Raw genomic sequence first — 25,968 nt, forward strand, 5'->3', positions numbered from 1 at the left:
GTATATAGAAAAGATTACTGAACAGAAAATCTTAAAAACTAGCTTTTATCCCCAACTTTGATACTAAATATAGAGACAGGCAAGAATTAGGGGTCTTCTTGTCATTCTTCTGAGACTCTGGAGCTCCTGAGACCAAGGCTTCTTTTTCGCTAACACCACTGAATCCGGGAATCAACAAGCTGTACAAAGTTATAAAGATTGCCAGACTTCATGTTTCTGGAAAAAAAAAGTACTATTTTTTCGTATAGCTGAGACCTCTGAAAAGATGGCTCAATGGGCAAGATGCCACGAGAAATCAAAGCCAAATACTCATTCTGAAGTCAGTTTTGCTTAGACTTTGTATACTGCCACTCAATTTTTCAAGTCATCAGAAATATAACTAAGAATGAGTGAGTTTTTGCTATTAACTAATGACCCACCATTCAATGATCTTGTATGACAAAGTAGAGGAGTATCTTCTTATTTTTATGCTTATTAAATTACAATGGAAAATATTCATTAACAATCTCATAATGAGGCATTCTAGATGCTTATTCTTACCTAAAGGGAATGGAACAAAAAATAACCAAACTCAAAAGATGAAGACAAAAACCTTTCTTGGTATTATAGTATTCTTTTACAAAGGATACGGTTTATCATAGTAATTGATTCCCTCTGTTACACTAGAGATACTATTATATTAAATGCCTAAAGGTTAAACTTAGGTAACAGTGGAGCTATAGTTCTTTCAGAAATAAAATAATTAAATAGCTATGTATGCCAAGAAACCTTACTTTGAACATTTCTATTGTACCATCTCATTATTTCTGGCTGCCCGATTAGCAAGCAGTAAACTTGGGTAATAGCTTTCCTCTGATATCACTTCAAGTCTACTCTTGAGTTCTAGAATTACCCAGACTACCAGGACTTTACTTGCACAATATGCTGAACTGTTTATAACACTAGGCTTTCCCCTCCTAATTCTCAATACCATTTTGATAACTGGCTAAGACTGATAATATCAACAAATATGAAATAATTATGATAATCATTCTTTCTTAAAATAAGAAGAGTTTCCAGAAACAGAAACTAAAACACAATTCAGGCTAAGCTGCTAAATAGGCTATCTCAGGGATTCTCAGCTCATTCCTGATGAGGATAGATTGCTTTCTATTTCCCTTAAGTGTTCCATATTTATTTCACAAATATTACTTAACTGTGTACCGTATACAAAGCCGTGTGCTAGTTAAGCTGGTTACTGTGGAAGAAATAAGGCGAGTGGGAGCATCTAGCTTTTTTCTTCAAAGGAGATGGGGGAATCTGTGGGAGTCAGTGGTAGGGGCACCTACAGAGGAAATTGCTGAAAAGGAGGAGCTGGGGAAGGTGAGGATGAGGAACTAAGTTGTGAATAAAGGAGGGTCAGAGCAATGGTTTTTTTTTATAATATTGGAATGGGATTTGTTTTTAGCACTGCTCCCCTTTCCCTTAACAGTCCGCTTGAGCTATAAATAAATGTAACTGGCAAAGTGGACAATAAGACTTTAGAATCTACTAGCTAACCATGATCAATCTGTCATGGAGCCCGAAATACAAGGAGAGGTTCTATTTCATCAAGAAATACGACTGCACTTTTAGTGGGCAATTGGTTGTTATGAAGGTCCAGCATTTATTTCTTCTTCCTTTTGAAAAATAACACCCTGATTTCCTTTGGGGAACATCCCCATGGTCAGACGGGACCATTGTAATTGATTGATTGGTTCAGGAGAGGGTCTATACCCTTAATGACGTGGGAGCTACTAGAAAGAGATGTTTTCTTTTTTTGTTGGACATAAAAACCTGGAAAGGTATGGCAGTAGATTGCGGACATTGGTGTGTCTCATGTGGATAGAGCAGAGAATGAAGACAAAAATGGAGAGTTCTTCTGATATCAGGCATCAGAGATAAAACAAAACAAAAAAGAAACAAAAGAATAAAAATGGAGAGTTCAGATACAGGACCCACAGACAGAGGAACTAAATCCTTATTAAGTGTTCTAATTGAAACAGTATCTATGGTCTACCTAAACCTCATGGGAACCACATTAAATGGTGGATAAAGCCATTAATATACTATACATAAAAGAAATACATCCACAAGGACATTTTACCAAGTGTGGACACAAGTGTGTAACAACCATTTATTGGTGTATAATATTATAATCCACAACGTCAGATTTTACTCTTTATATTCACTAAGGAGTATTCTCAAAGCAATGGAAGAAACAGAGCTAGCTATCAGTGAGGGGAACTATATGGGTAAATATAAGTAGAAACTTCAAAATAAATTTCTTAAAAGCAATTTTCACTTTCTGAAAGTTTATATGGAATTGGCAAATGACAAGGATTGTGATCATTGATACATGCAAGTCAACAAGCAAAACTAACCAAAGAGACAAACAGATACATGAATAATGAGGCAGTTCTGATGACCGAAAAACACAACTTTACAAGACTGTTTGGGTAATTTATTTTGACTGGTAATACATTATGTCAGTTTATTTTATTTAAGCCACAGCAACGTTTGTCTTCCTGACAATAGTTATTGCATTCCAGAAAAGTACAATACGAAGTTTCAGACTAGTGCTGGGCTTAGTCACACAGAGAACTGTAGTAGGTTTTCTAAGCCCCTGCTCACTGCATTTCACAAAAATCTCATCCCTTCTACCCTCCTCTCTCTAAACACACATCCAAGCAAATCACACCAAAGAACACCATAACTTGCCAATTAAAATTTGGCAAACAGAAACATTGAAGCAAAACTGAACAAAGAATCATGTGATTATCTTAGAAAAAAGCTTTTTTCTTAAATATTATTTTTCTTCCCATTCAGCGTGCACAGAAGCAAACTTTGAGCACTGATGTGTTCCTTTTTAGCCTCTGCCTGTTTGTTTCAAAGACAAGAGGAGAAGAGTCTGCTTAAAAGCCAAATACACTGATAAATGTTTACTGATAAAATCTTCCAGATGGGACTACTTTCAAGGAAGGTCAATTACAAGCCTTGTGTCTCTCCTTTTAATGATATCCTTTAATGATCCCCTTCCTCTCCTAGAAAATTAAGTCACAAAAACAACTTAGGCTGAGAGTGACCCGGTAATCCTCATAATCACATTGCAATGACAGACAAGAAGATCAAAGTACAGGTGCAGTGAGATATAGGGTTTTACATCCTATTATAAAATGTGAACTTGCCATTAACCAAAGATCAAATGTACCTTTAACTCCCAAATTCCCAACTTCCGATACTTTTTAAATTCTGCGGTTTTCTGGATTAATAAACTTTCCCTAATATAATATTCCCCCTCCCAATTTGTACTAAACATTGGTGGTTTTTCTTCACATATGGTGATTATGTTTTCATATATCCAATAACTAAATAATTTTAGAAATTTGGTAAATTGTGTTGAAACTCTAATAGCACTAAGAAGTTCCCAAGCTAGTTGGTAAGCTATTGTCTCCAATACTGCAAAGAGAAAAACTAGCAATGGAAATTACATAAAGATAACCTGATGCTAATATGTTAGTTAGAAAGTGAATTGGTCATCTAGTAATGGCTTCAATAAGAAAGAGGTTTATTTTTATCTCATATTAAGAAAATCTAGCCTGGGCATGGTGGCTCATGCCTTTAATCCCAGCACTTTGGGAAGCCAAGGCAAGAGGATCACTTGAGTCCATGAGTTTGAGACCAGCCTGGGTAACATAGTGAGACCTCATCTCTACAAAAAATTAAAAAAAAAATTGCTGGATATGGTGGCATGCACCTGTGGTCCCAGCTACTTGGGAGGCTGAAGTGGGAGAATTGCTTGAGTGCAGGAGGCTAAGGCTGCAGTAAGCCCTGATCACACCACTACACTCCAGCCTGGATGACAGAGGAAGACTGAAAAAAAAAAAAAAAAAGGAAAGGAAAAAGAAAAGTAAAGAAAATCTAGAAACAGGTCAAGGTTGGAAATGATGACACCATGTTTATCAGGGACCTAGGTTCCTATTATCTTTCTGATCCACCATCCTTAACATATGCCTTCCATTCTCAATTTTGCCATTTAGGTTACAAGATGGCTACTACAGATGCTCCAGCCAGCACCAGCACCAAATCACTACTACACAAATAGGAGGAGGAGTAAAAGTGAGTGCTTCTAGGCAGGAGCTCCCTCTGCTAACATGTAGTTGGCTGCATCAGTCTCTTAGAAAGCCTGAGAAATGCAATCTTTCGACTAGGCAGATGTCACCCAATATAATTAAGATTCAGTCAGTCGTCTTTATTATATTGGTTACTAAATGAACAAATCTGTAAGGATATTCAGTCAGCACCAGCAGTCTTTGTCACACCATAGAATCACTGATTTCTCAATCTTGGATGGCATTTGGTCTAATCCCTTACTTACAGAAAGGGAAATGGAGAGCAGAAAGATTAAGAAATTTCCCCCAAAAGACACAACTGGTTATCCAAAGAACTAGGTGCAGAATTCACACCCTTGATCTATCAGTAAAGATCCAGCTCTTTACTGAAGCAAACTTCAGTGAGGTCAGCCCAGGAAATTCAGCTAACCAACATGAATAAATAACACGTCTTACTACCCGGGTCAGACCCTGTGACTCACACTTCAGGCTTTACAGTCATAACTGCTCTCATATGCTGTAACATCCACCCTCTTGGGTTATAAAGTGAGAATCACCATATTCACCACAAGTCATGTACATGTTTACATGGCCACTAAATAACCAACAAAATGAGAGATGCGCCGCAAAATGTGACAGTACGAGTTACTGTTTGTAAAAGAGCAGAATGTTCCACACTCATGGGTAAAAATTGGTACTTGAACTTCATGAGTGACTCTAGATCTTTTATGGTGGTGGCTTTTTAAATACAGACAAACACATGATTATGGTATCTCCTGAAACTGACATTCTCAAAATAACATCCACTATTATACAAAGGAAGTTTGAATGTTTTGAGGCTTTTTTGCTTTTAAGCCATTGCTCTTACCTCTTATCTCTTCTTCGATTATGGCCATCACTTACTTCCTCAGACTCCACCCAGCTGCATTCTCAACAAACCACAGTTCAGGATCAGAACTTCTATAATGCATATGCTTCCTTCAGCACTTTGAGATACATTATCAGGCCCTGCTCTCTCATGTTTTACTTCTTTTATGTTTCAAGCTTCTTGAGGGCAGGGCCAATACTTTCTTTATTTTCCGTAACACCCCTCATATGAAAAAGATTCTAGCATTCTTTCACAACGTCCTGCTTAGAACATTCCAATATTTTTCCAACCTATCTCCCTAACTGCTTCCCACGGTTCCACTGATTCTCCTCTGTCACCCCTACTCACAACATAGGGTACCCAAGTGATTGCTCAAAAATACAGAACACAGCAAGCCACATTTCTACATCTTTGGCAGTGCACCACTGTCTATAAACTTTTTAATAAGGTCGCCCTAACTTGCTTTCTCACGTAATCTTATTCCTTGCCATTTCCTCTGTTTGTGCCTTACATACTGTAAGTTACTCCGAAATATTCATCTTTTTCTACATGCCTGTGACTTTGTACATGTAGTTCCCTTTGTCTGAAACGCCCTTTCTTCTTTCGTTTATGGAGATTCCAAATGGCCTCCAAGATATATGTCAATTATTATCTATGAAAGGTTTTGCTATCTATATCCAGTATTTTCTAGGGGATGGGGAAGCTTAAACAAAAAAAACTTGAGCATTACTCTACACACACTTCCATTATGACATCTTAGTCTATTTGGAAAACTCCACTCGTGTAGAAATTGTGTTTATTTCAGTTGACTGTGAATACAGGTTCTGATGCACAGGAGCTACTCAATAGTTTGCAGAATGAATGAATGTCAGTTTTCCTAAACAGACTTGAATGATTTTCTTGAGAGTCTAACTGCTTGTCATAATACATCTTGTCTCATTTGATTCTAGATCCACAGAAGCTAGCATAGTACTTGGATGTAAAAATTGTTATATCTCTTTTGTTTTTCCAGTTAATCACTGGAGACCAGGGCTGCCCTTTCAATAGGAAATCTAGTATCTCTCTTTTTGAAAACTACCCCTCTTGCAAATAACCCAAGAACCTCCGGGATTATTCGGTCTAAAGTGGAGTCTTGCTTCTAAACTTCAGGTGTAGAGAGGACGGCAACTGGTATGAAGGCTTCTGCCACTGCCATGTGGTATCACAGTGAACAATGGTCCTGTCCAGACCTGCGTCCTTGCTGGTTTGGGTCTCCATGCCCAGCCTTGGACTCCAAGAGTTCAGCTCTTTGATTCAACTCATTTGGTAAAGATCAGCCCTCACTCAACAATCTAAGATGCTCTTCTTGAGCAGGCAGCTTAGGTTTCCCCTTCCTCTACACAGATACGTTAATCACTCTAGGGCCCGCTGTATCAGCATTCTCTCCCGACAATACACCATGGGACTGCCCTTTTTCATCCATTCTCATGGGTTTCCTCAGTACTTCTAACTGTGGGACAAAGTGAGAAAGTCTCTTTTCTCCTGGTAGACTCCTGAATTCTTAGGTAATTTGGTCCACTCTATCCTCAAACTGTACCAATAGGAAGGGTAGCTTTTAATAAGAAGGGGGAAATTTTGTCACACTCTTTCTCCAAAGAAAAAGATGACTACAGGCCTTATGTTTATATAGCTAAGGGAGTCCATTTAATGATTTTTCTAAAAATAATAAATACACAAACCCCTAGCAGGTTTTCCAATAGTAGTTAGAAGTGGACAGTCAGACAGAATTTCTGCCTCTCCAGTCACCCTCTTACATAGGCTTGGTAATGTTTATTGAAATTCACTATAAAGGCAAAATTGGATGAGGACAATTGAGAAACTCTTGTCATAAATATCTTTTCCTGACTGGCCAAGGGAACAGTGAGTCTAATAATCAACTTTTTTTTTTTTTTTTTTAAGTGCATAGCCCTACCAATCCAGTAAGACAAAAAAGATTCATTCCAAAGGAAAGATCTGGCATTTCAGGGTCACATTTAAGTAGGAGAGGATGCATACACTAATAATATATTTCAATTAGACAACAAAGTCAGCCATAGGAAAGTACCAGTAGTGTCTTTTCCACTAGGAATTGGGGAAGGGAGGCTTAAAATTCACCTTATGCTTGTTTAACAAACATACCAGGGAATCCTTCCTTCAACTGTGCCCATCGAGTTGAGCTACATACATACAACATAATCAAGGGGAGACTGCCCCAAACTGAGGCTTTATTTACTATTTGCAGTGCCTCTGAAACTGTAAATTTTTTCCCTTTTTTTTTTTTTTGAGACAGAGTTTTGCTCTTGTTGCCCAGGCTGGAGTGCAATGGTGTGATCTTGGCTCACCACAACCTCCACCTCTTGGGTTCAAGCGATTCTCCTGCCTCAGCCTCCCAAGTAGCTGGGATTACAGGCATGTGCCACCACTCCTGGCTAATTTTTTACTTTTGGTAGAGATGGGTTTTCTCCATGTTGGTCAGGCTGGTCTCAAACTCCCGACCTCAGGTGATCTGCACACCTCGGCCTCCCAAAGTGCTGAGATTACAGGCATGAGCCATCGCGCCTGGCCCCTACATTTTTAATGCCTCTAAAGTCCAGGTATGTTTTTATAATGAATGGCACCTTGGACTTGATGAAATAAAGTAATCAAATAGTTTTAATAAATCAAATACCTTTAAAAATATAAACAATTTAAAAATTGTTCTAAGACCCAGTTTCCAACCTCGGGATCTGGATGTGACCATAATGCTATATTAGCATATTAAAGCAGAGACACAGACAATAGTGGTAACCTTCAAAGGGGAAAAAGCCTGTCAGCTGAAGATGATAGAGGAACCCAGTGCTTCTCAAAGGGGGTTCCCCATCCAGCAGTTCATCAGCATCAGCATCACTTGGGAACTTGTAAGAAGGAAAATTCTCAGGACCCACCCCAGAAGTACTGAATCAGAATTTGTGGGGCATAGGGCTCTGTAATCTGTGTTTTAACAAGGGCATGGGTTTGAGAACCACTCATATGGTAGCTAAATAAAGAAGACACTTGGTCAGTATACACTTGGCATGCCTGGGGAGGGGGAGCATAACACTTAACAGCCAAGTGTTAAGACTACCTTAAAAGGAGGAAGAATCTCAAAACCCAATGCAGGAAAGCTCTTTAAAGTCTACAGTTCCTAGTTTCTGACTCCATATATGTCAAAGCAGCTTCTAATAAGAAGTTTGTTTCTCAAGGGGCTGAACTACAAGGACAGAATGAACTGATCTGGCCAATATGGTATCCTGTCTACTTGTCGATATATTTCTCACTCTGAATTCCCTAATTCATGTTCTTGCTCTTGCATAAAGTTTGTAAATTCTGAGTGTCAATGACAGCACCTGATCTAATTGGGTTCTGAGAAAATCAATTCTGAACCTGAAAAACTAAAGGTCAGTCTTTGAAATTTGTATATATTACAAAGACCCAGTCCGAAAGGGCCCAGTACACACCTATTACTCATGTAAATGGAGTATTTACCAGGTCAAGAGAAGTGAAGAATTAAGGGTAATTAGGTCAAGATTGCAAACTGACGATCCTCAGGCCAGATCTGGTCCACAGATGTGGCTTGTTTGGCCCACACACGTTGTTCAAAAATGGGAAGTTTCACATTAAATATTGGATTTCTTCCAGTCTTAAAAAAGCAAAAAAAAAAAAAAAAAAAAAGAGTAGACAATAGGGAGCCCACATCCTGGCACTTGAGCACTAGCCTGGAGCTAGGCAGAAGCTGTCTCCTTTAAACAGGTTGTAGCTTCCAGGTCACCCCAGTCCCAGGAATCTTTATTGACTTCTGGCTGGCAAGCTTCTCCCTTTATGTGAATATGATCTGCCTGACCCCTGGTACATACGAGTTTGAAGAACATTGATCTACATAATCATTTTTCATGGAACGGATCATTAGACTGATTTGAATAAAATGAATTGCTCAGAAAATTAGCTTTATTTTGTACCTTTATAGCTATTTGTATGTGTGAACAGGGATGTAAAGGCTAGTTACTTTTGAAAACAGACAGTGATGAAGGCAAATGTTGCCAGGTAGAGTATAAAGAGAACCAGCCTGGGCTGTCTAGATTTGGATCTGCCACTTACTAAATGTAAAACTGTCCCACAGCCGTCGTTTACATATCCACTAATGGGAATGATAATATCTGCTATACACAGGGTTTATGGTGATAATTTAATTAGATAATATATGCTCGACACTGTATAGAACCTCACAAATGTTAGCTGAATTAAATTTTGATGGTTTTGTTATCTGAATTTTACTTTAGAAATTGTTCCTAACAGATTATAAACTTTTGAAAAAACAATCAAAATTAAACCTCAATAGTCTTACATTGTGATCAAATAATGGAATTAACATTTATTGACTGTAAACTATGAACCAGACAGTATGCTGGGTGCTTTAAATACATTGTCTCATGGAACCCATAAAGAATTACTGAGTTAGTATTATCTATCTTTTACACATTAAAATCCAAGGCTAGAAAAGTTTAGGTAATTTGCCAAAGTCACACAGCAAGCGTTGGATAACCAAGGTCCATCTTACTCCAAAGCCCTTACCTGTGTGATTACTGTAGTGTTTCTCAAACTAACCTGATTATACAAATCGCAGGCTAGTAAAAAAGTATAAGCTCTCCTATTTATTTCTAAGCTTACTGAACCAGAATCTAAAGGGATATATAGCCTTGAAATGTGCCACATTTTACCACGGCCCGATGTAATTCACAATAGCAGCAAGGAAACTGCTTAAGAAAGCTGATAAGAATCAGAGTTAAGTAGAAAAAGAATTTCTCTGCATTTTATTCAATAGCAGAAAGGAAAGAAAGGGGGAAACTATGAAGAAAAGGAGGGAGGGGGAGGGAGGAAAGAAGGAACAAAAGAAAAAGGGAAAGAAAGAGGAAAAGAAAGAAAGGAGGGAGGGAAGGAGACAGGCAGAAAAAGGTCCTGGAGCTAAGACCTATGGCATTTGAAGGATGATGTGAATGCACTTATTAGATGGATGCTTTCTTTCTAACTGCACCCAGCCTGTTTACTGCAAACATAAGGAATCAGCCAACAGGAAGCTCAGCTTGCCACTGCAAAGGAGTAAAGCACTTTGAACTACAGGCATCTTGTACACCCAAATTACATACTGTGATACACATAGTATTTGAGCTGTTCCGCAAGACAGAAGCCAATTATTCTTGGCACGTACTTCTGTCGTGCTATCCAAATCACCATCCCTCACATGTGGATCTGTGCCACATCAAATGCACCAAGTCATAAATTCCTTAAACTCTTTGAGATGAAAGTCAAATTTTGGAGAAAAAGGATAGTCTGGTATATACACCATATAGCCAAAAAGATGTGTGCTTAACTTAGAACTGCTGGATCTATTATGAGAAACCGGGGCAGCAAAATTCTGCCTTAGGAACTTCTCAGAGTTTTGTAAACTGAATTTTTCCAATGTAATTCAGTATTATCATTGCCTTTTCAAATCTTAGTTATTTCATTTATAGTATTCATCTTAAAATAATTTTCCAGCCTCTCCCTTTAAATGTTTTTAGGCACAGTGGAAAAACATAGACACTAAAACAAGGAGTAGAGGCTGTAGGTACCATCGAATTCTATTGAGAATCACAGAAACTATGCATAAGTCCTGAATGGTAGCATTATTTGATAATCAGATCAGTTAGTTAACCCACTCCCCTTACCCCTTACAAATCCTGAGGTTAAAGGATTTAATCAAAACTGTCGGGTGATATGAAAATAGAAATCAAATGATAATTGTTAATAGTATTATAAAGAATTTAAAACATAAATCCTACAAGATTAAAAAGCAGAAAGTGGGGTATTAGATGCACCAGCTTTGTGCTTCTTAAGCTTTAAATATGCTGTGGAAACTCCTAGAAATCTTGTTAAATTGCAGATTCTGATTTCGTTCCAAGATTCTGATTTCTAACAAGCACCGATGTGACTGGTCCAGGGGTCAGACTCAGTAGCAAGTGGGTCAATTTAAGAAGGCTTGCACTGGTGAAGTTCTAGAGACATGATAGAGAATCTCCCCATAGGAGGGAGTGTGACCTAACGCTAGCATTACCTAGAAATAAAATGTAAAGATGAAAGACAGATGGAAGTGTTTGTGTAAGTGTCCAGTTGCTCCAGAAGAAATTGGTTACCTATGAAATAGAAATATAATCTTAGTTTTAATGTGAGAAGAATTCTAAGAGAGTAAATAGATTTACAACTAATACATAATTGGGTTTCTCAAACTTAAGAATCTGATGAGGATACTGGATCACCTACCCAGAAAAATACAGATAATGTACATGCACACACTGCACACACAATTCTTTATACAGTTTCAGGAAGTTCACTGCGCTTCCTTTGGAAAGGTGTGAACTACCTAAGGGCTCATATCACAATTTAAGACTACCAATGCACATGTGTAGCTGGTACAGAGGAACGACTTGTAGTTTTAAGACTAACTGATAGAGAGGGCAGATTAGAATCTGCTTATGTGTTTGACTGATGATGTTATTGCACAAAGGCTTATGATTTCTCAGTCACTTCTGTAAAATATAAACTGGTTGAGATGTATATTTTTCCAAGGTAAGACATTAAGTATCTTCATATTAGGTAGGAAAAAAAACCACCATGTTAGGCCGGGCATGGTGGCTCACGCTTGTAATCCCTGCACTTTGGGAGGCTGGGGCAGTTGGATCATGAGGTCAGGAGTTCAAGACCAGCCTGACCAACATGGTGAAACCCTGCCTCTGCTAAAAATGCAAAATCAGCCGGGCGTGGTGGCGCGTGACTGTAAACCCAGCTACTCGGGAGGCTGAGGAAGTAGAATTGCTTGAACCTGGGAGGTGGAGTTTGCGGTGAGCTGAGATCGCGCCATTGCACTCCAGCCTGAGGTACAAGAATGAAACTCCACCTCAAAAACAACAACCACACACACACAAAAAACACACACCATTTTAAAAAGTTAAATATATACTACTTTGGAAAAAACACAAGACAAAAATCCAGGTTTGAAAATGACTGCACAGTACAGGGGTTTCTGAAGATGTAAAGGGCAATTGTTGTTTTATGCTGGTAGCATACATCAGCTTTTTTTCTCCAATAGTTTTGAATATCCCACCACCTGCCTTATTAAACTAGTGAGAAATTATATTTAGAGCTGTCATTTGAAAGTCATAGAAAACCAGTTAATATTTTCAAAAAACAGTTATTGATCACCCAATCTTAGATAAGCAACTTAAAATCTAGAAAGCAAGCTACGTCTGTGTGTGTGTGTGCATGTGTGTGTGTGTAAAGTTATATGTCAAGACATAATATGAAATATAGACATAATGCTATGAGAGTGCTGAGGGTATTTTTTTCTTTCTTTTTTTTTTTTCTCGAGCTGGAGTCTTGCTCTGTCACCCAGGCTAGAGTGCAGTGGCACGATCTCGGCTCGCAACGTCGGCCTCCCAGGTGCAAGTGATTCTCCTGCCTCAGCCTGCCAAGTAACTAAGATTACAGGCATTCACCACCACGTCTGGCTAATTTTTGCATTTTTAGTAGAGACGGGGTTTCATAATGTTGGCCAGGCTGGTCTCGAACTCCTGACCTTCAGTGATCTGCCTGTCTCAGCCTCCCAGAGTGCTGGGATTACAGGCATGAGCCACTGCACCCGGCAGGAGTGATTATTTCCAGGATGAGATAATAGAGATGTATGAAGGAAATCACCAAGTAGCTCTGAGCTGGATTCAGGATGAGTAGGATTTCAATAGAAGGAGAAATAGAGGGGAGGCATTTCGTATAAAGGAACTCCCAAAAGCAAAGCGTTATAGAGGGTAAGAGTGGAGGGAGGAATATGCTGTTTTGTCTAAGAAGAGGATGATATTTCATCATACTTGTAATATTACTACTTGTGTAGGCTATTCTTGACTCGGTTTGCTTTAACCAATAGAACACACAAAATTGGCCAAGTGCCAGTTCTGGGCTTAAACATTAAGAAAGCCTGGCTTTTGTGCTCTTGGCAGCCCTGAGTTGCCAGGGAAGAAATTCTGACTACCTTGCTGGAGAGTTCACATGAGGAATCCACACGGAGAGAGAGAAAAGCCATGAGACTACATGAAGAAAGAAAGAAAGCAGGTCATCTCAGCTAAGCCCAGCCTCCAGTCTACTGGAGTGACTGCAGCCATATTGGGGACCATGGGTAAGACCAGCAGAACTGCCCTGCTGAGCCCAGCACAGACTGCAAAATAGAATGGCTGTGTTTCAATAAATCACTTTCTGGAATAGTTTGTCTGCAGCAATAGAAAACTGAAACTGAGTGTTTATCAACATTTTAAATCACTACTGCCTTTTGATAAATACAAAATGCGTAAACCCAACTGGAGATTCAGATGTAGCACTGTCCTACACTCACTAGTCAAGACTTATTTTGAATTCCTAATCCTAAATTTTGTTTAGGATACAAAACTCGAGGTTTCTTATTTTTACAAATAAAAACTATTATAAAAGTAAATAACCATTAAAAACCATTCCCTACATCACCTCTTCTATTGCTCCTCCTAACAGTAGCACTTTACATGGATTAGTGTACATGTGTATGTGCACATATGTGTGTATGTGTGTGCATGTGTGCATGGTAATATTTGGTCATAGGGAAGACTAACAAAAGGATTAGGGCTAAAAGGCTGAACATAGGGTGAGTGTCTGTGTTTATCTTCTGTTTTAGAGGGAACCTAGGACAGTGTTTCTCAAAATTCTTACCTTAAAAAATATTGGCCAGGTATGGTAGCTCACGCCTGTAGTCCCAGCATTTTGAGAGGCCAAGGCGGGCCGATCGTTTGAGGTCAGGAGTTCTAGACCAGCCTGGCCAACATGGCAAAACCCCATCTCTAATAAAAATACAACAGCAACAAAAAATTAGCCAGGCATGGTGGCAGGTGCCTGTAATCTCAGCTACTCGGGAGTCTGAGGCAGGAGAATCGCTTGAACCAGGAGGTTGCAGTACTGAGTGGAGATTGCACCACGGCACTCCAGCCTGGGCAACAGAGTGAGATTCCTTCTCAAAAAAAAAAAAAAAAAAAGAAATAAAAAAATAAATTCATAGGAACTCAATGTGTGTGTGTGTGCGTGTGTGGTGTAGGCCTGCCTATCCATACTGAAACAGATTTATAAAAGTTATTCCCTGTGTGTGATACATTCTCATCTTTTTCTACTCTATTCCAGTTCTTTTCTTCTTACTGATAGTTGTGACCCACTATATCAGTTTCATAATGCACATAGAAGTTGAGGCACTCAGATGAAAAACACTGTCTTGAGGAGCATTAATCATTAAAAAACATTCGTTAAATCCTGTATGTGCCATACATTGCTCTAGTCCCTTGGATAAACCAGTGATAAAACAAACACAGTTCCTTCTTTCATGGACAAAACAGTCATTAAACAGCAACCACAACAAAATCTGCACAAAGTATGATTTGATTTCATTCATAATAAATGCTGAGAAAGAAAATTATGGGTGCTATAAGAAGCTCTGATAAGGAGACTTCACTGAATCTGGAGCATTTAAGTGGATCTGTTCATGGATGCCAAGTTAAGGAAAGCCCAGAATAATAGAGGTCAGTCTTTAGAACATTTCTGATCTGTCAAGGGCTAGCAGAGGACAATTGCAGGAGGTTGCTGAATAAGCCAACTGGTGTGTAAGCTGGGTTGACACTCTGCCCAATCCTAAAGCTGGCTTTAGGGGCTGGTGCATGCTGTAGCCTATTGGGCCCAGCTCATATTAATCCTTTCCAACAATTTTTGGCTTGTGGGATCTAGGGAGGAGAGGTCAAGGAGCAACAGTGAAGTATCCCCCTTAGAGTCCAGAAGTAAGAGAAGTAAAATCATTTACCATCTTTCAGGGGCAAATTATGAGATCCATCTAGAGTTATGAAAAACTGCGTCCAAGAGACTCCCAGGCTGGACGCTGACAGTAATTACTTGCAGGTGTTAACATATTTGGAAAAAGGAAATTCCCATTAGAATGAGGGTGGTTGGCAAGTAAATCAAAGACAAAGGAGACTTGCCTTGTGCTGCCCATGGAGAGAGGGAGTGCCTGTCTGAGCCTCGAGAGTGTGCCCATCCTCCTGTGATGATCTCCCTACTGCTCACATGGATGTCCTAGGTCCTCAAAACCATGACCGCTCAGCCTTCTGATCATATGTAAATCTGTCTATTCTAAATCCATATTACGTACTATTTAGCATTCTGAACTTACCCATAGAGGGAGAACGTGTATGCTGGTAAGGCCAAAACACTTTATAGCTTTTAAGGAATCAGCTGACACTCTGGCTTTAAGGCTCTTGTGAGCTTTTGAGAGTTTGAACCAGCTTACTCAGAGGCTGTGACAAGATCACCTTTCTGAGACTGCTTGGTTGAGGACAGATTCTGGAGTATAGTTAATTCTGCAAGGAAAACACTATTCCGTAAGGACCTGTCTGGGTAACCAACTGTCTTTCCCTAGGCGATACCCCTAGCAACTCCTAACCTCCAACTACACACCATTTTAAATTTAAAATTTCTACAAGGTAGCAGCTCCAGCATGTACACAGCACACAGCTAACTGTTGATGAACACTGCCTAGGCATTGTTTCAAGCACTATGTAGATTATCTTATTTAATCCTTATACCAACGGAGGTGCTATTGGTATTCCTCTTTTACCACTATGAAAACTGAGGTTAGTTGAGCACGGTAGCTCATGCCTGTAATCCCAGCATTTTGGGAGGCTGAGGCAGGTGGATCACTTGAGCCTAGGAGTTTGAGACTAGCCTAAACGTCATGGTGAGACCCTATCTTTACAAAAGATACAAAAATTAGCCAGGCATGGTGGTGCATGCCTGTAGTCCCAGCTACTTGAGAGGCAGAGGTGGGAAGATCGCTTGAGCCCAGGAGGCAGAGGCTGCAGTGAGCTGAGATGGTGCCACTACACCCCAGACTGGGCATCAGAGCCAGACCCAGTCTCAAAAATAAAAAGAAAAGAAAAGAAAAGAAAAGAAAAGAAAAGAAAAGAAAACTGAGGTTAGGAAGCACAAGGTCTCACAGCTAGTAAATGGCAGGGCTAGGATTCAGGGCAGCCTGATTCCAGACTGGAACCTTTAACCAATTTATGACATTGCTCCTGTCAATGCCTCCACACCCGGGAGGATTTGAACTATGTCAAAAAGTCCATTGGTTCCTAAATGGTGGCTGGCAAAGTTACTTTTCTTTAAAGGGAGAGAGGGAACAAATGACCTCTATCCATATGCTCTGATAATCTATACACCTCTCTTGGTGTCTCATAGAACTTCAATGTTTTCTCCCTTGGGATATTCAATGCTTCATGCAAACTAGTGAGAAGTGACTCAGTTCTCTACCCCAAATCCCACCTTTTCTTCTTCTGGCCTTTCTGTGGTCTCACTGGGGATAGTTCCTGCAGATTTTCAACTTGTTTCAATTTGCCTCCTTTCAAGCTATGACTAAGCAAGCATGATCCTGGAATTGCAGAATGGTCAACGAAATGCTGGCTTATTCTCTGGGGAAACTCTATAGTTTTCTAGGGAGATCATAGAAAGCTATTTAGGATCCCACTTTCAAATAGGCTCTTGAGGTTATGATTGTTCCCTGGATGCTTCCTATTGTGCAACTGCCCTAATGTACAACTGGCCATTTATACAAATTCAATTTACAACTAAGACATTGTTTTCAGAAAAAAAAAAAGCCATCCTTTCTTTATTTTAAAATACTGATGAAGTGTGGGATGTTTGAATGTGTTTTCCACCCGCATTTTTCTATTCTAAATCCCAAGGGGAATGAGACAGAGACCAAAGCCACAGCTTTCCAAGACCACAAAGCTTGATGTCCTTGATGTTCCTGATCTTCTAAGTGAAACTTTCAATTATTTGGCAAAGAAAACAAGGCTCTTAATGGGAAACCAAAGAAGCCAAATCATCTGTGTGACAGAAACTGAGTACATCGATAATTCATTTATTCAAGAATGTACTGAGCAACCTAGCATGGCTGAGGCACTGTTGTGTATATATATCTGTATCAGTGAACAAAACAGGCGAAGATCCTTCCACATGGTAGTTCACAGTCTAGTACAGGAGAGAGATAATAAATAATAGATATAGTAAATTATGTGTTAGAAGGACAGACATGCTGTGAAACAAACAAGCACACATACATACAATACAGCAGACATTGAGAATGGTATTAATGTGGGATGCAGTTAAAAAATGGGATGGTCATGGATGGCCTAATGGAGAAGATGAAACACAAGCAAAGACTTAAAGCAATGGAATTGGCCCTCAGATATTGGGGGAAACAGCACTTCATGCAGCACCAAGGTCTTAAGATGGAACTGTGACTGATGTGCTTGAAGATCAGCAAGGAGGCTAATGGGCTGGAGCTGAGTGAATGAGAGAAAGAAGAGTAAAAAAGAAGACCAGAGATGAAACAGGGGTCAAATTGGGCTACACGTTGTGGGCCACAGTAATCACTTTTAACTCTGAGGGAAATGGGAGCCATTGCAAAGTTATGAGCAGAGGAATGATATGATTTGCACTGACTGCTGTCTTTTGAATAGGCTGCTACGCAGCAAGAGGAGATGCAGGGTCTCCTATTAGACAGCTACTGCAACCATCCAAGCCAGAGAAGATGGTGGCTTGCAAGAGGATGGTAACCATGGAGATGTTGACAAGGATGCTGGGCTCTGGGTATATTTTGAGAGCAGAGGCTTCAGGAGTTCTAATGTATTAGATACGAGATGTTCTAAAAAGAGTAGACACAGGGATATTCTCAAGCTTTGGCCTGAGCAACTGAGATGAAGAATTTATGGTTAGAGCACATTGTGTGGGAGGCAGTTGGAGAAATCTATAATTCAACCCTCCCTCCCTTCCTTCCTCCCATCTTTCTACCCTTCCCTTCCTTTTTTTTTTTCTCTTTCTTTTTTTTTCTTTTTTTGAGACAGAGTTTCACTCTTGTTGCCCAGGCTGGAGAGCAGTAGCATGATCTCAGCTCACCTCAACCTCTGCCTCCCAGGTTTAAGCGATTCTCCTGCCTCAGCCGCCCGAGTAGCTGGGCTTACAGGCATGCACCACCACGCACGGCTGATTTTTGTATTTTTAGTAGCAATGGGGTTTCTCCATGTTGGTCAGGCTGGTCTCGAACTCTCGACCTCAGGTGATCCAACCATCTCAGCCTCCCAAAGTGTCTACCCTTCCCTTCTTCCCTCCTTGTTCTCTTCCTTCCACCTTCCCTCACTTCCTTCTTTCCTTCCTTGCATGCATACCTGCAAATGCCAGACATTATACCCAGTGATACAACAGATACAAGGCATCTTCACTAGCAAGCCAAATATGAATGATAAAATAGGGGTACAGAAGTAGAATTGATGGTAGGGGACCTCCTATATTCTATTATTCCTTTCTTAAAAATTTAGATTCTGATATGAGCAGATTTGAATAATTCACATTTCTGAACCATAATTCTGAAAATATATCAACACTTGCACATTGATTCTTAGTCAAAAATCATGTTAAACCTAAACTTAGGATTCCATTTTTAAATTGATGGTACGTTTTTTGCCTATTCTATTATCAAAAACACATCAACAAATCAAAATAATCACCGACATGAATGAAACATACATTACTACGTCTTAGAAATTGTGTCTTTTTTGTTTCTCTAGACACTATCCATCAAAAGTTCTGACAACATGGCTAACTAACTACACTATTTATTGGTTTTATTCTAAGAAACATAAAGCGAAGTGGTACACTCTGGTAGAAAGGATGCCCTAGGGTACAACAAAAGGCAGATAAGCATTGTGTTAGGTGACCAGTCTTGGAAACAGACTGCCAAAGGTGGACTCCTGGCTCTGTTTCTTACTACTTGTGTGACCCTGGCCTAGTATTTCACTCCTCCGGGCCTCAGTTTCCACAACTATGAAATAAGCACAATAATGTATCCAATCTCACAGATTTATGGTGAGGATTATGCAAAGTCCTTAAAGAGTGTGGCACATAGTAAGCTGTCTATAAATGGCATTACATATTGAGATATTGAGTGTAACTAGGCCATTGTTACTGCTACTACCATACACTAGAAAATTCTCTCCTCTCTTTCCAAGAGCTAATTTTTGTCATTGATATTATATGCCCTTTTTGGGGTCATTTTCAATAGTCATTTCTTTCTTAAGAAAAAAGCAACAAGAGAAATAAAGTTGCAAAGATGATGTAAATGTTTAACATTATTGGTTAAATAACTGCTAGAACATGAGCAACTACAAAAATAATTTCGAAGTATACTTTGATGCAGAAAACTTTTTTTTTTTGTTAAATGGGAAAAATGTGTTACAGCAGTAAGTCACCAAATATGATCCCTTTAAATATATACGAGTATACAAACATTTGGAAGGATTTAAAGTATATATTAATGGTGGCAATCCTTACATGGATAAATTTACAGAGTTTTGATGCTTTTATGACGTATTTTTATTTTATTTTCTGAACATGATAACTGGGTAGTGTCACCAACTGAGATATATAAGGAGGCACAAATTTAGAGGAAAAGCTAAATTTAGTTTTGGGTATGAAGAATTTTATAAACCCACGGGATACTCAGTTGGGAATTTCCAATAAATATTGGGGCTCCAAGCTTTGCAGAAGAGGTTAAGATGGATTTCTATATAAATTTAGGGGCTTTCAGCAAACAGGTGGTAATTAAAATAAGAATGCACAAGTCAGTCTTGGAAGACACGCAGTGAGGAAAGCAGGAGCTGAGAATGGGATCCTGGGAACCGTAGGTCAAAGGAAGGGTAGGGGGAAAGGAAAAGAAAGAGTGTATGACCTCAAGCAAAGATGGAAAGGTTTTTGAGAAGGATACACTGGCAATTGACTTAGAGAAACTTGATGAGAAATGAACTGAAAAATATCTACCTGGTTTGGCAATTGGGAGATCAGAGGAACTACAGCAGTAGTTGCAACAGAGTGGTGGGGCTGCAAGCTGACTTCAAGGGGGTAGAGGAATAAGTGGGGGGGGGGGGAAGAAAATGAAAACGATAAGTGTAAACTTTCTAGAAGTTTGGGTGAGAAAGTCAATAGAGATATGTGGTAATAACTGATGGAAGATACAGGATCAAAGAGGAAGGGAATTTTTTCCTTAGGAACTTCAACCAGTTTTGAAGGAGATGCAGCCACCAAAGAGTAGGTCAAAGAAAGAGGGAGAAGGGGCGATAGATGGAGCAATGTCCAGGGGGAGACACTGAAGGGGATGGGGATTAAATTTGGGGGTAGTCTTACTTTTAAGCGCATTAAACAGAAATCTTACCATAATATAGAAGAGCAATACAGATTGAGCAAAATATAATTTTGTATTTTTTGATGATTTGGGGTCATCAATTTGAACACCAAAAATTATACTCAGTTGTCCAGAGATGATGCGCTCAGTGTTTCCAAAGATGGGTTGAGCTAATTGCCCCTTTCAAAAAGGCCCCAAATAGCTGTGTCTGTGGTTTTCTAATGATTTTGTAGATTTTCTTTTTCTGTTGTTGTTTTCAGGCCATCAGCTGACACTTGGCTAATATCAGTTGTGACTTTCCCTGAAATCTCCTACCCAGCCTTTCTTAATTTGCTTCATCCAATTATAGAAGGTTTAGAACCACATGACCAAGCCTGTATGAATCATCACTAAAATATGAGCATACATTTCTCTGGCTAATGACCTACATTATCTTCAGTGAGTGAACATTGTGAACATCTATTTTGAGTGCTCAGAGACCTCCTTTGCTTCCTTCCTTATGCTGATCTATGTTCTAGAAGAAAGGGGACACTATTAGGGTTGCAGGCTGAGTTCTTAATAGTTAGGATGTATATTGCTATTAATAATTGAGGTATAATAGATATCATGCTTATCAACACATAATGTACATATAGAGAAAAGGTTAATGGACCACGCTGAGTTTACTTATCAAAGTTTACCGCTCTTCCACAAAACCTACATGGTTTGTTGAACAATTTCATCAGTCTTCTGCCAGCCATAATCTATGATTACATAAATAATTAATAATAGTTTTAAAATAACTTTGCAATGATTTTGGTTCTGTTTATATCCCCAACAATGGAAATCTCACAATCTTCTGGCAGATTTATAATTATTAATGGAAAACACATTTCTTTTCTCAGTCGATGAATTAGTGTTTGCTGTAGTCCTAACTAATAAATATATATAGTAAATATAATATACAGCCAAAAAATGTGTAAATGTACAGGAAATAAAATGGGAATCTTTGTCCAAATTCATTAGCAACCTGTTTTCAGCATCTATAGTACTGAACTATATTATAATGTACTTTTTTGAGCACATATATTCAAGAAATTAAAATGGCATACAGCATACAATTCCCCATTATATAATCAGAGTAAACAAGAAGGAATGATTTCCAGGAAGCTCATCCCTTGGATTGTTTTCTATGTATATGCTACATGTAATTTATATTGTATGATGATGATACAAATGAATTTTTTCTGCCTTCTGACCCTGATTTCCCAAACTTTCACAGCTCAGACCTGCAGAGACAGGTTTTAAAAATAACGTTTGGCAAGCACATGTGCAAACGTGATCAATGAGCATCGAGGTACACGTATATTTTACTACCTTTTCTTTGTTACTCAGAGTGCTTTTAAAAATCAGCATAACTGCAATAAAAAGAACCCACAACTGCCCTATTATTGAATTACAAAGCAATGCGTGTCGGAAACACCCCTTAGCATTTTAAGAGGGTCAAAAGGAAGATGCTCTGCACGTACTCCACGGCTGCAGGAATTCTGGTGAAAGGAGATACCAGCCCAGGGCTGTTTAAATGATGACGCTGCAGCCAGGCAAGAGGTAGGGAAAGTGACTGGAAAGCTGGATTGCAGGCAGAACAACGGATGGTGGGGGTGATGACAAAGTGGACTGCGAAAGGACAGCAATGACAGCAGGAATGAGAAGGATTTCAGATGTGCTGCTATGATAGACATCCCATTCCAAGTCTCCATGTTTCAAGCAAGTTTTTAAAAAGTTTCAAGAAAGATCACTTTCTGCAAGATGAGAGGTTGCTTTAGGCACCGAATTTCAAATAACTAACAGCTGGTAATTATTCAATACAATCATTAGCAACAATAATGGCAAGACTAAATACCAGTAAAATACTTTATAGTACACAGTGGCTCCATGTGCCAATTCCTTCATCTTAATTTCTCTACGTTTAGCCACTAATTTCTTTGGCTTCACAGTGGCTTTACCCAACATTCCAGGATACAATTTCTCACCACAGAAGTTACAAATTTCCAAGATTACTGCTGAATTGAATTACTCTCACTTATATGAGGCAGGTCTCTTATTCTATTCTGGGGTCTCACTGCTATCAATAATTCAACTTTTTATAAAAACAAAATCTTCCTTAAAAATTGCTTTTGTCAAAACATTGCTATGACCATCTGTGTTTAAAAACCATGAATGGCTGTCTACTAACTTTAATGTAACAAAATGTATTAGTTTGACAGACCAAGGCTTTCATGGCCTAAATTTCACCTGGACCCTCCACTACAGACTGCCACACTTGTCACACACATACGTGATTCAATATTTGTGCATCACGGTGGGAGTGTGTTTGTTCCTTTTTATTTAAATTTCTTATCTATAAGTCCCAACTCAAGCCTTACTTCCCCCCCCCCCCGGAGCATTTCCTGACTAAGCTGGCTCTCAACTATCTCTTCTTCTTTGTAGTACTTATATGACTTTTTGGTTCTATTATTTGACATTGAGAACTGCAGAATCGCGGTTGCAGGAATATTCTGGAATTGGATCTTGTTAAGTGTTAAACATTCAAGAATTCTGCAAAAGAACTGTTGAACCAGTGATAGCTTGAAACCAGCCACGGGAGGAGTATTTGCACCATGGCCATAGACAAACACTGCAGATCAGGTTTTTTACTTTTTGTTTTTTTTTTTTTGTGAGGGGTGGTAGGGTGGTGAGAAAAGGAGGAAGGAGAACTGGTTTGCTAGCATACCACACGACAGATTGTCAAGTCATTCTTACTACATTTAAAATATTTTGTCAACTCTCTACTATAGCTTTCCAGTATAAATTCAAATGCTTCCAGGACTGAGTAATCCATGACATCTCAAGGAGTTAAATTCCAACACGGACATGTATCCATGTACATTCATTAAACTGTAGGCTCCATAATAGCTAGCTATTTTGCATTCTTCATGGTGCCCAGCACAGTGTGTGGTAAAAAGCAGATCCTCCTACCTTTCTAGCCTCAGTTTCCAGGGCTCGCATTGCCCTTTAACTTCTGGCTTTATTGAACCTTGGAATTCTTCCTTGAACATATCAGCTATGTCTTACCTTGGTAACTTTCCAAAGGCCACTTACTTGCCATGGCTGGCCCAGGCTGACTGAACCCCTTCTGCCACTGAGTGACCCTGTGGCTTTAATAGGCCTTTAAACATGCTGTATTTTAATTGTCTATTGATTCACCCACCTCTCTGCTATACAGTAAGCTGCTTAAGTGTTATTTTTTCCACCTGCATATCTCAGGGCTGAGGTCCCCAGCATAAAGAAGGTACTCCAATAAATATTTATTCATAGTGAATAGAGCAATTCAAATAAATTAACTTATATAAGGTAGGTCTGCTCTGGCACTTTTCCACAGCATTGATTACTCGAAAAAATAGGCCTCATGGACTTTATGACATTGTTGCAACTACACAGCAACCATCGAACATAAATTTCAAAGAGGAGAGAGTTTATTTACAACTCTGTGAGCACTTTAAGTTTTGCTTTCTTCCCAGGCACTGAGAGAGTATCCCTGAGGTTGTTCTCTCTTTGCGTTTAGGTGTCTGTACTTGCTGGTATGCCTCTGTCCTCTTTCTGCCCTGCTTCCGCACCAATGGCAGATGCACCACAATTCAAGTGAAACCTGGTTTATCCCCAAGAAGTCTTCACAGTTGTTCTGTTGGTCTCTGCTTAACACCACACAAATAAAACTTAGGCCACAGGACTTGGGAGAGTGGATGAATGAAACAAGAAAGAATGGAGGAAAAAATATAAAAGTAAAGTAAGGCATGAGAGAATTGTATAAAGTGGGGTGGGGAGGATAAAATTTTAACTTTTTCTGAGAAAAGATATAAAAGTAAAGTGAGGCATGAGAGATTTGTAGAAACTGGTGTGGAGAAGATGAAATTAAAAAAAACTTCTGAGAACCAAATAAGTTTGTAATACTCCAAAATTCTCAATTCAAATGTTCTTCCTGCCTCCTTTAAGATTCAAAAGAGAGCTGGTGTGACCATATTCACAAAAGTGAATTTCTCTTTAAATTGCCAAAATACTATTATTATTATTATTACTATTATTTTTGGTTTATAGATCCAGGAATCTTTCTAATGATGGAGAAGCAAAAAAGAATAAAATGCATTTTATAAAAATCCTAATTTTAAATACTGAGAGACAAGAAGAAAGTTATGCTCTCTATATATTATATAGGGGCTACCAGCATATGGCCTCTGTCCACAGAAGTACATTTATCTGGGAAATTGAAATAATTATTTAGTGAGCTCAGGCAAAAGTAAGTTCTAACACCAGAGCAGAGGACATAGTCTAATTTCATGAAAGCCAATTTATTATTGTTTATAAAACACCAAATTGTCATTACATTTTCTACCCTATGTATAACTTGTGTTTTTCCAATGGTGCTAATATGACAAAGGAAATAACGGAAGACTATCATAAAGAAAGCTAAAAATATGGTGACTTTCATTTCAGTAACATTATTTTTCAATCACTGAGCCCTGCTGTACATCTTGACATTAGCTCTTCAATCATACACCAAATGGAGTAAAAATTATCAGTAGAGGAAACATTCTATGATCCATTTCAATTCCACTACCTTTCCCACTGTTCATATTCAGAGAAATGGATATGAAGTGCTAGAGACAAGAGCAGAACAAATTAAAATTCTGCTTTTTCTGTGTGTCATTGCTTTTTGAGATGGGGTCTTGTTCTGCCGCATAGGCCAGTGTGCAGTGGTGGGATCATGGCTCATTGTAACCTCAAACTCCTGGGCTCAAGGGATCCTCCAGGCTCAGCCTCCCAAGTAGTTGGGACTGCAGGCATGCACTACTCTGCCTGGCTAATTTTTTTATTCTTAGTAGAGTCTGTTCCCCAGGCTGGTCTCAAACTCCTGGCCTTAAGTGATCCTCCTACATCAGCCTCCCAAAGCACCAGGATTACAGGTGTGAGCCACCAAGCTCAATCAAAAGTCCTACCTGTAAACCAAAGTTCCACAGCCTGATGGTTAAAAATGCAAATTGAAATCAAACCAGCAACACTCTAAAATCTGAAATGATTCATTATTTCTCCACCAGAACACTTTTTATAAACAAGCTGAAGGTTACTTTAATTTTGTTCAAGGTTGTGTCCTACCTTTCTTTGATCTATCCCACAACATATAGTCAAGTGGTAGCCCCATGACATGCACTTCACTAAGAGGAGGTCAGAATTGTCCATTCATTCATTGATTAAATACATATGAATCAAGTCTATGTGTCAGGCACTTTGAATATCAACAATTCCAAAATCAACAAGACACAATGTAAGCTCTCAAGAACATCACAGTTTATGGTAGCCAAGAGCATTTTATAAAAAATTGATAAACATCTACTCCGATGTACTTAGTGCCCAATTCTTTTTTTTTTTTTTTTTTTTTTTTTTTTTTTTTTGAGATGGAGTCTTGCTCTGTCACCCAGGCTGGAGTGCAGTGGCGCGATCTCGGTTCACTGCAAGCTCCGCCTCCCGGGTTCAGGCCATTCTCCTGCCTCAGCCTCTCCGAGTAGCTGGGACTACAGGTGCCCACCACCACGCCCGGCTAATTTTTT

General features: G+C 39.1%; 1 protein-coding gene across 5 annotated transcripts in view; it reads right to left on the bottom strand.

The window, feature by feature from the left end:
• PDE4D (phosphodiesterase 4D) overlaps positions 1 to 25,968 on the bottom strand; it is a 1,540,268-nt gene that overhangs the window by 130,178 nt on the left and 1,384,122 nt on the right. The gene's annotated exons all lie outside the window — the stretch shown is intronic.

The sequence above is a fragment of the Nomascus leucogenys genome, chromosome 18 (assembly GCF_006542625.1).
Source record: "Nomascus leucogenys isolate Asia chromosome 18, Asia_NLE_v1, whole genome shotgun sequence".
NCBI lineage: Eukaryota > Metazoa > Chordata > Mammalia > Primates > Hylobatidae > Nomascus > Nomascus leucogenys.